The following is a 10,538-nucleotide window of genomic DNA, read 5'->3' as shown; positions in this document are numbered from 1 at the left end:
CTTTGACTGTACTAATGGGATTACGCGTAATCTTTGAAGTCCCTGCCTTTGGCAGTGCTAATCTAAGCGTAATCCGGCGTAATCGGTGTACAGAATTTCTAAGAGTGGTTAGCCCTTCGGTTATCCCCCTCCAACTCGAGAATCGCGATGTTCTTCTTGTTGAATTTCAATTCTTTGGTTTGCCTTTAACAGGGCGGGAAATTCTAATCTTCTATTTAGTTTTACTTTTAGAGTGCTTGAAATAGACAGTGATTCAATATTTAAATAGCTGTTAAATTTATTCTTCGCTCACTCATTACGCTGACCATAAAATATTAAACAAGGTTAAAACCGTGTCTGAAATTTACGGCAAAATAGTTGAATAAGATTACGATATAATAGTAAGATTACTATATAATATTTGAATAAGATTACGTCAAAATAGGTGAATAAGATTACGTCAAAATAGGTGAATAAGATTACGATATAATAGGTGAATAAGATTACGATATAATAGGTGAATAAGATTACGATATAATAGGTGAATAAGATTACGTCAAAATAGGTGAATAAGATTACGTCAAAATAGGTGAATAAGATTACGATATAATAGGTGAATAAGATTACGATATAATAGGTGAATAAGATTACGATATAATAGGTGAATAAGATTACGTCAAAATAGGTGAATAAGATTACGTCAAAATAGGTGAATAAGATTACGATATAATAGGTGAATAAGATTACGATATAATAGGTGAATAAGATTACGTCAAAATAGGTGAATAAGATTACGTCAAAATAGGTGAATAAGATTACGATATAATAGGTGAATAAGATTACGATATAATAGGTGAATAAGATTACGATATAATAGGTGAATAAGATTACGTCAAAATAGGTGAATAAGATTACGTCAAAATAGGTGAATAAGATTACGATATAATAGGTGAATAAGATTACGATATAATAGGTGAATAAGATTACGATATAATAGGTGAATAAGATTACGTCAAAATAGGTGAATAAGATTACGTCAAAATAGGTGAATAAGATTACGATATAATAGGTGAATAAGATTACGATATAATAGGTGAATAAGATTACGTCAAAATAGGTGAATAAGATTACGTCAAAATAGGTGAATAAGATTACGATATAATAGGTGAATAAGATTACGATATAATAGGTGAATAAGATTACGATATAATAGGTGAATAAGATTACGTCAAAATAGGTGAATAAGATTACGTCAAAATAGGTGAATAAGATTACGATATAATAGGTGAATAAGATTACGATATAATAGGTGAATAAGATTACGATATAATAGGTGAATAAGATTACGTCAAAATAGGTGAATAAGATTACGTCAAAATAGGTGAATAAGATTACGATATAATAGGTGAATAAGATTACGATATAATAGGTGAATAAGATTACGTCAAAATAGGTGAATAAGATTACGTCAAAATAGGTGAATAAGATTACGATATAATAGGTGAATAAGATTACGATATAATAGGTGAATAAGATTACGATATAATAGGTGAATAAGATTACGTCAAAATAGGTGAATAAGATTACGTCAAAATAGGTGAATAAGATTACGATATAATAGGTGAATAAGATTACGATATAATAGGTGAATAAGATTACGATATAATAGGTGAATAAGATTACGTCAAAATAGGTGAATAAGATTACGTCAAAATAGGTGAATAAGATTACGATATAATAGGTGAATAAGATTACGATATAATAGGTGAATAAGATTACGTCAAAATAGGTGAATAAGATTACGTCAAAATAGGTGAATAAGATTACGATATAATAGGTGAATAAGATTACGATATAATAGGTGAATAAGATTACGATATAATAGGTGAATAAGATTACGATATAATAGGTGAATAAGATTACGATATAATAGGTGAATTAGATTACGTCAAAATAGGTGAATAAGATTACGATATAATAGGTGAATAAGATTACGATAAAATATTAAAATAGTCGTAGTGACAATTTGGCCACGGTTTTAGAAAAGTCAGCGTCACAAGCGGAACTTCAATATTTGAAGGATGGTGGATGGGCTCTCTTATCGTCAAAAATACTTTTCATTTCTTTCTTTGGAGATGGAATTATACTTCAGTTTATCAGGATTATTTAATTTGAGCGTGGGCACCCGCGAGGGGGGGGGGACAACGGGCAATTTCCCCCCATTTTATGAGCTATAAATGCACTAATAAAGGTATGAAGTTCCTTCCCCCTTTTGATTAGGTATGCAGATTTCCCCCCCTTTGTAAACTTTCTGCGGGCGCCCCTGAATTTGAGTCCTTAAGAATTTGTCCCATAAAAGGTAATGATTTCGTACGAAGATAATCTTTATGTTAAACGCCTTCCTTTCGCATTAAATGTATTTTTATCCGGATTAAGAGCGTAAACGGAACCATCGATTCAATATCATCTGTTTTTAAAGTTCTTTAATATCATCATGGGCCAAAAGATGATAAATCCAGGACATGACTCTATGCGAAAAATCCGTCCAACAGCGAACACCCGACCACTATTGCCCCTATTGCGAAAAACGCCCATGATATCATCCTGAATTCCTGATCGTACGGTTGCAACGGTTGGAAAGACCTTGAAATGCTTTCCCCACTCTTAGAGGGGCTTAAAAAAGGGGAAAGGCACTTCGAAACCACGGCCGCTGAGTATTGCACGGCGCGTATATCGTCAGTCTCTCCTAGAAACAGCGGGGTACCCAGTCGTTGGCGTCGCTAGCGCAGACGCAAAGGAAGCGGTTGCCGCGCAAATCCCCCTTCGTAATCGTAAAGCCCGGGAATCAACTGCGGTCTAAATTTAAATGGTACATTTTCAATCGAGATTTTTTAAGATTTTTTCTTTAAGAATAGTTACAAAAACCTTGTGTTTTCAATCTTGGCTGTTTTCAAACAAGACCCAAAGAGTAAAAAACCTGGTCATTTAACATTTAGGCTCAAAATCTAAACGGTAAATCTAATTCAAAATATGTTTGTAATATTATTTTCGAAAAAGTACTAATCAATTAGAAATTGATTTTATAGACTTTAAACCACTAAAATAAGAGTATATTATATACTTCTGATAAAATATAATTTCGAAATATACTTATTTACCTATTATATCCCAATCTTATTCGCCTTTTATACCGTAATCTTATTCAACTATTTTAACGTAAGCACTCTTTTGGTTTTTCTAGCGCGCTAAAAAAGGGGGCGATATTCTCCTTAACGGGAGGGATTTTTTAATTTCAATACGTTGGTTTGCCTTTAACGGGGCGGGAAATTCGATTCTTCAATTTAGTTTTACTTTTAGTGCTTGAAATTTATTATGGGTGCCCAGTTCTGAAAGGAAATCCAGACAGCTAAGAATGAGCTTGGAAGTGATACTAAACTGATTAAAGGGTTCCATCAGCCTCGTAAGGGGATGACAGGGGGGGGGGCGAAATAGCACAATTTTTTTAACGCGGAAGGAGACAAATTTTTGGTAATACGAAACTTTAAAAAACACGTGGTTATTTCGCGGAAATTCGGATTTCGATATCGGTCGCAATGGACGAAGTTTGGTCACCTAGGCCTAGTTTGCTTTTATTGGAATTTAATTAGAATTAATATGGAGAGTTGTTATTGTTCAACGAATTGTCTTAGTGATTGATTTCCTTTTCGTTTATCATGTATTTTATTATTACCATTAATTTCATTGCTCGAAATTGTTAAAACCGAAAATTTTAAAACACTGGCGAACTCGTGGAGGAATACTACGCGGCCATTGTACTTTCGTTTAGCGCGACGTACGTGCGCCTTCTAGTGGCGGTAATCGAAATCAAAATCCGGACTGGCTAGGGGGGGGGCGAGAGTTTATCCCCTTACGAGGCTGATGGAACCCTTTAAGAGCCTTAAAGGCAGCCTGACTGTCCGAGAAAATCTGAACAGTCGTGCCCCGATACTTCTTCGTAAGAACAGAAGTCTACACAGAAGCAGATTGCCGAAATCTCAGCCTGAAAAACCGTAGTAAAAACGCCAAGGCTCTCAGAGAAGCCCAACTTCTTAGTCCGACGGTAAACTCCAGCTCCCACCCCTGAGTGAGTCTTGGAGCCATCCGTGAACCAAACAGTTTTACCTTAGCTTCCAAAAACTGTGTCGCCAGTCCAGTCTAGGCGACTTGGAAAGTAAACACTAAACTGCTTTTCAAGTTGTAACTTTGCAACTATGTTGTCAGAACCCATCAAAAAGATGACCAGAATATTGCCGAAACTATTTGGTGTGGCTGCATTCCCAATAAGCAGACCTCCACCAACCATTATGCAGTAGGGACTCATAATTGCAACCTCCTCTATAGAAAGATGGAGCGTTAGAATATTCAGGAGCACCTCTAAAGAAACGCTTGGGTCTTTCCCAAAGAAAGAAAAATCGTTAAACAAGCCTGTACCACCCTCCGAGTGAAAGGAACCAGGCTTGTCTTGTCAGGATTGACGGTGAGGCCAAAATCCCTACGCCAGCATTCCACAGAGATGAGAGCTTTTCTCATCATAGCCGAAATGGTTTCTGGGAACTTCCCAGTAATAATCATTGCGACATCGTCAGCGTAATCAAAGCCGCGACAACCATCCCTGTTTAGCCTCACCAAGAGATCGTCCACAACCAGGCACCACAGCACCCCCTTGAGGGCAGCCCCGGCTGGTGGTGACCCTCAGCGATTCGCCAAGCAAGGAGGCCGTCATTGATATCGAATCGTTTAGCAGCCTTAAGAATGACACCTTAGACTTTATCAAAAGCCCCCCCGATGTCTAGAAAAACAGCTAACACTATTTCTTTGAACTCAGTTGCACGTTCAATGCAATTGCCAATTAGTTATTCCCTGAAGGGTAGTATCAGTATTTGCCCTTTTGATAGGCATACTGAGCGTCAGAGAGGGGTGTAATACTAAGAGCCTCTTATCTAATATATCTATCAACTAATTTATCCAAGTTTCTTTGAGAGTTAGACTGATTGGTCTAAATGCCTTTCCCTCGAGATAACTAGTTTTCCCGGGCTTAGGAATAAATATAACCTTTGAATGCTTCCAGGAGCTCGGTTTATGCCCAAGAGCAATAGAGGTCCTGTAGATTCTACACAACACAGGACAGAGAATATCAATTCCTTCCTGCAATAAGATGGGTGAGATTCCATCCGGTCCAGAAGCCTTGTAGGGCTTATATGACTTTATAGCCCACATAAGCTTGGAGTGAGTGACAACTTGCTTTGCTACATCCCAATCTACCTTTTTAGTTCTTTTGAACCGTAGAGGAAAATCATAAGTCATCTGTGTCAGTTACTTTGGAGCCTGGAAAGTGAACCTCCTTTCCAGAACTGGAGTAACTACAATCTTTCAAATTAATAGTATCCAGATTTTTTGTATTGTCATGTGCCATAATTTTCCTTAGTTTGGCCGTAGAGGGAATATCAGAGATACTCTCACGAAAATCCCTCCAGGAAGCCGGCCAAAACAGAAAAAAACATATTTGTCTTTGATCCGAAAGTGACGGTTTATTAGACTCATGCCATTGTGTCAAAATCTAAACGATAAATCTAATTCAATTGACGTTTATTATCACACATTTCCTTTCCAAAACTGGATACTTTCAAAGCTTTATTCCTAAATAAAACAAGTTGGCAAGCCAAAATATACCTCTCCTCGGAGGAGTTTTTAATTTTCAATAAAGCGTAACTGTATCCGTGGTTCTGCGGTAGAACGCTCACCTGTCGTACAGGAGGGCTCGGGTTCGAATCTCAGCCTAAGAAAATATTATACTACACCCAATGGCAAAAAGAGGGCGTTTTTGGAAAAACCTTTTCCCTGATTCTAAGAAACTGCGTACGCAGCGATTACTCTTTGCTCCGAAAATACGAACGCGTTCGCAGCTCAGACAGACAGAGCGACAGACACGGTGGTTGTATAACCCCTTCTAGGGTACAAAGTCCCCTCGGAGAGGTAAAAACTTATATTATACAGTAGCGTAGTCAATGAATGAATGAATAGTTTATTTGATTTGCGTACAATACGCACCCTTTTAGATCAGGGCGGCTCCTCTTTGGGGAGCACAATCAGTTAACGGGAATATACAAAATATTATTACATATTAACTAAAAAATATATTTTGGTATGATGGGGGGGGGGGGGGATTAGAAAACCTTCTAGAAAGAATCAACTGTACAAACAAACATAAGCTTCTGTTCCATACACCTGGCTTCGCTTCTAATATTATTCTCGTTGAAAACATTTTGTAAACGAGATAAGTATCCATCTCGTAAACGTTTCAATGAACGCGACTTTAAATAATAATAGCTGTAATTGAGATATTATTTACTTTTGATAAATCGAATTCCCCAAGCGAAAATATTATCCCATGGGCGCTTATTTACGAAAAAGACATTTCTTCAAGTATTTGTTTAAAATTCTCAATATCGGGTAAGTACTAAGCAATCATAAATTGATTATGTAGATATAAATCCAATAAAATAAAAATATATTATATACTTATGATAAAACATTTTTTCTTAATACCAAAACTATTTGGACGTTATCTTATTTACCTATTATATCATAATCTTATTCACCTATTATATCGTAATCTAATTCACCTATTATATCATAATCTTATTCACCTATTTGGACGTTATCTTATTTACCTATTATATCATAACCTTATTCACCTATTATATCGTAATCTTATTCACCTATTTGGACGTTATCTTATTCACCTATTTGGACGTTATCTTATTCACCTATTATATCGTAATCTTATTCAACTATTTTGCCGTAAATTTCAGACACGGTTTTAACCTTGTTTAATATTTTATGGTCAGCGTAATGAGTGAGCGAAGAATAAATTTAACAGCTATTTAAATATTGAATCACTGTCTATTTCAAGCACTCTAAAAGTAAAACTAAATAGAAGATTAGAATTTCCCGCCCCGTTAAAGGCCAACCAAAGAATTGAAATTCAACAATCCCGCCCTTTAAGAAGAACATCGCGCCCTTACTTAGCGCGCTAGAAAAACCAAAAGAGCGAATTATCAGCGTCCCGAGAGTGGCACGCTTCCGAAAGGGGGAGAACTTCGAAAAAGGGGGAACCAGTTTTACCAAGAGTGAATTAATGTTAACTGAGAACATGCAGGCGCAACTGTAGTGGCCGCTTTTATGTTGTAACGTGCGGCGATATTCTTAGTGTCAAGTTTTCTGGTATTTATTTTTCAAAATTAGCTGAGTGGTATGGTTTTTTTTTAAATACGGCTACGCATCAAATTCCAGTTCCACCCTCCTACGAATTGTAACCCGGCCACCTGATTAAAAAGTATTAAAAGTCGCTGCTGACTTGGGTATTAGAATAGCTGATTATTATTATTATCATAAATTTCATTGTCATTTTATACCTATTTTGTAGGGCTGTGCGATTAGTGGTTTTAGGCAATCGAGTCGATTATCGAGTATTCTACTCGAGTAATATTGAAGTCGAGTCGAGTAATCGTGTACTTGATAAAGGGGAAACTTTCTCTTGTTCGAGTCGAGTAACTAATAGGAAAACCTCGAGTAATATTTTTAACGAATCGGGTTATCGAGTACTTGATTAAGCGGAAACTTTCTCTTGTTCGAGTCGAGTCACTAAAAAAATCCTCTAGTAATATTTTTAACACGTCGGTTTATCGAGAACTTGATTAGGAGCTGGTTTTATTCAAGTAATTATGAAATTAAATTTCAAAGGAGTATAAAGTAATTTTCAATGCTGAATAATATTCCTTTAATTTAAACGAACCCCAGTAGGTACCATTTATTGCCAACCAAAAAGTTGTTAAAATCCATCTTTGAACTTTGAAGCAACGAGGATAGAAAAACAAATACTCAACAAGTTTAGAGAGCAGCTTATTCGAGTAATCGGGTACCCGAATATGCAATTTTTTGGTACTCCGTAATCGACGAGTATTCTCCAATTACTTATTCGAGTACTCGCACAGCCCTACTATTTTGTCGGTTTATTTCATTGACTATGCAATGAGTTTAAACTTCAATAGGTTATGGGCCCAGTACGCTTCTACTACGCCACTGATATCACCGTCCACACCACGAAACGACTGAGTGAATATCTGAAATCAATAAGTTCCTGATCTTTCCTGATCACGATGAATGGGCTTCCTCAACACGACATTGAGAAACTGAGTGGACCAGAAAACGGGAGGAGCTTGAAACGGGAGGTCATTGTCATTCTCACGATCTGAGATATTTTCGACGTCGTCACTGGTGACCGAATGGAACCGTTATCAAAAAGAAGTTCCGAGTGGCCTTCAGTAGCGCTCGAACCCTTATCTGGTCATAACTGTCAAGAACGGTCCATGATCACCGTAAGGAACGAAGGAGATGTGGGACAAACTGCGAGAGATATTCGAACCGAAGTAAATGAGCAGAGCAAGTAAACGAAATCACAGACCGAAGTGCTATAATTGCAACAAATACGGTCAAATCTCCAGAAACTGTCCTAACCCGAAGAGACCGTGGAAGGATGAAGACGACGGTGGAGGTGGCCATACACGAGGTAGCACACGATTCCGGAAGTTCAACACCCCAGCTAATGTCCAGGTCGGAAATAAAGCCCAGATGTCTGCAGACCGTGAAGGTGGCCTTGCAGTAGTATTCCGCATCGGAAAGAAGTTACATTGATAGGTCATTCACAATGTCTAGCGCAGTGGCGCCGATCCCATGGGGGCGGCGGGGCCGAAGCCCCCATTGGGAAAAATCAATGGGGGCAAAGCCCCCATTGGTAAAACCGCCGATGTTCAAGGCCGTTTACTTTAAGGCATCCGTAGCAAGAAAGTGTTGCCAGCAGCCTCATTCCAAGTTTATTAGTGAGCTTCGGCCCCCATTGGTGAAAAAAGTGATCGGCGCCACTGGTCTAGCGTATCAAAGATTTCGCTTGTATGTTTTTTCGTTGAAAAGTGCAGTTACGAGAACAATGGCTTGGAATTTAGAGCTACGGCAAAGGCACGCGGCCTGTACGAGAATGGCGAGGGAACCCAAAAAATGCGTCTACCTGGGAAGGTCGAGCACCTATTCCGTTTGGACATCACGGTAGAAAGGTCGAGAAAATCCGCACATCTGGCAGCTGATCCAAAGAATGAAAGAAAGGCAGATCTCCAAGTCTGGCACGAACGCTTTGGCCATCAAGATAAGCTTCACGTTGCAGCTACGCTTAAGAGACTCTGCTATGAAGTGGTTGAGTCGAAGATTGACAAGCGCTGAAAAGCCTGTATGTACAGCAAAATGACCAGATACAGTTTAAGCACTCGTCTGGACAAGGCTGAAAGACCTGGAGACCGGATTCAATCTAATCTCTGGGGACTATCACCAACATCATTTATGGAGGGCAAGATATACTACCTACTTCTTAAGGATGAATACTCTGGCTTGAGGGTCACGTATTTTCTGGCGAAGAAATCTGATGTGGTCGACCGTTTTAGAGACTTTATTGCTCTTTTTAAAACCCATGGGTACTGTTCTAGAGTTGGTAACCAACAACGGTACTGAGAACGTACACGACGAGTTTCACCAGATGAAATCGCGAGTCAATACCATACACCCCAGATCGGAACGGGGTAGCCAATCGAGATAACGAAACGATTATGGAGTCCGTCCGAGCGATGTTAGTGTACATGTTAATTCAGATCTCCCACCCAAGCTGTGGGGCCTAGGCGGTTAATACCACTACGTATGTATTAAACTGAACGGCTCCGACCCGTATTGCCAGGAAGACGCCGTATGAGCTATCGACTTGGAAGTCGAATCCGTCCTATGATTTTTCGGAACAGAATGCTTCGTTCACAGTCCAAAGGTGAAGAGAAAGAAACTGGGGAAGAAAGCCTATAAAGGTGTGATCGCCGGCTACGAAGAAAATTCCAACGAATAACGAGTCTACGTTCCTGAGCTCAAATGTCTTACGGTCTCGGGACGGTCGGTTCAGTCCCGAGAAATTCGTTGCGGAGACGTGGATTTCTGGTTCGGAAGATGCCTTTAGCCAGAGTGAGCAGTCGACGAACTCTCATGATGCAACATCGGAATCAGATGAGAGTGGGGATGACGCGACTACCAGATCCGTCAAGTCAAGAGATGACTTGACTACCAGATACGTCGAGGAACGAGAAGATGCCTTACCCGTCGAACTACCCAAAACATGTACAGCCGGAGCTGACGGCCCTGTCCTGAGGGATCGCTCGAAGCTGAGGAAGCCATCATGTAGGGTCTGCTCTCCTCCTGCGGATAAAGTTTTTCTTATACGCGACGCTTTGCCAAAAACAGTTGAAGAAGCTCATTCCAATCTTCATTCCACCGAGTGGAAAAGTTCGATAAACAAACACGGAGTCTACGACTTGATCACTCCTCCACGGTGAACGTTATATAATTGGGAACAAATGGTTTTTCCGTTTGTAAACAGGGGGGCTATTCTGTAAACATTCGAACGGGAATTCGATCTCGATACCCTGTACCATGTC

This window comes from Leiobunum rupestre, chromosome 5 (assembly GCF_980474605.1).
Source record: "Leiobunum rupestre chromosome 5, qqLeiRupe1.1.hap1, whole genome shotgun sequence".
Classification (NCBI taxonomy): domain Eukaryota; kingdom Metazoa; phylum Arthropoda; class Arachnida; order Opiliones; family Sclerosomatidae; genus Leiobunum; species Leiobunum rupestre.
This window is presented reverse-complemented; position numbering follows the sequence as displayed.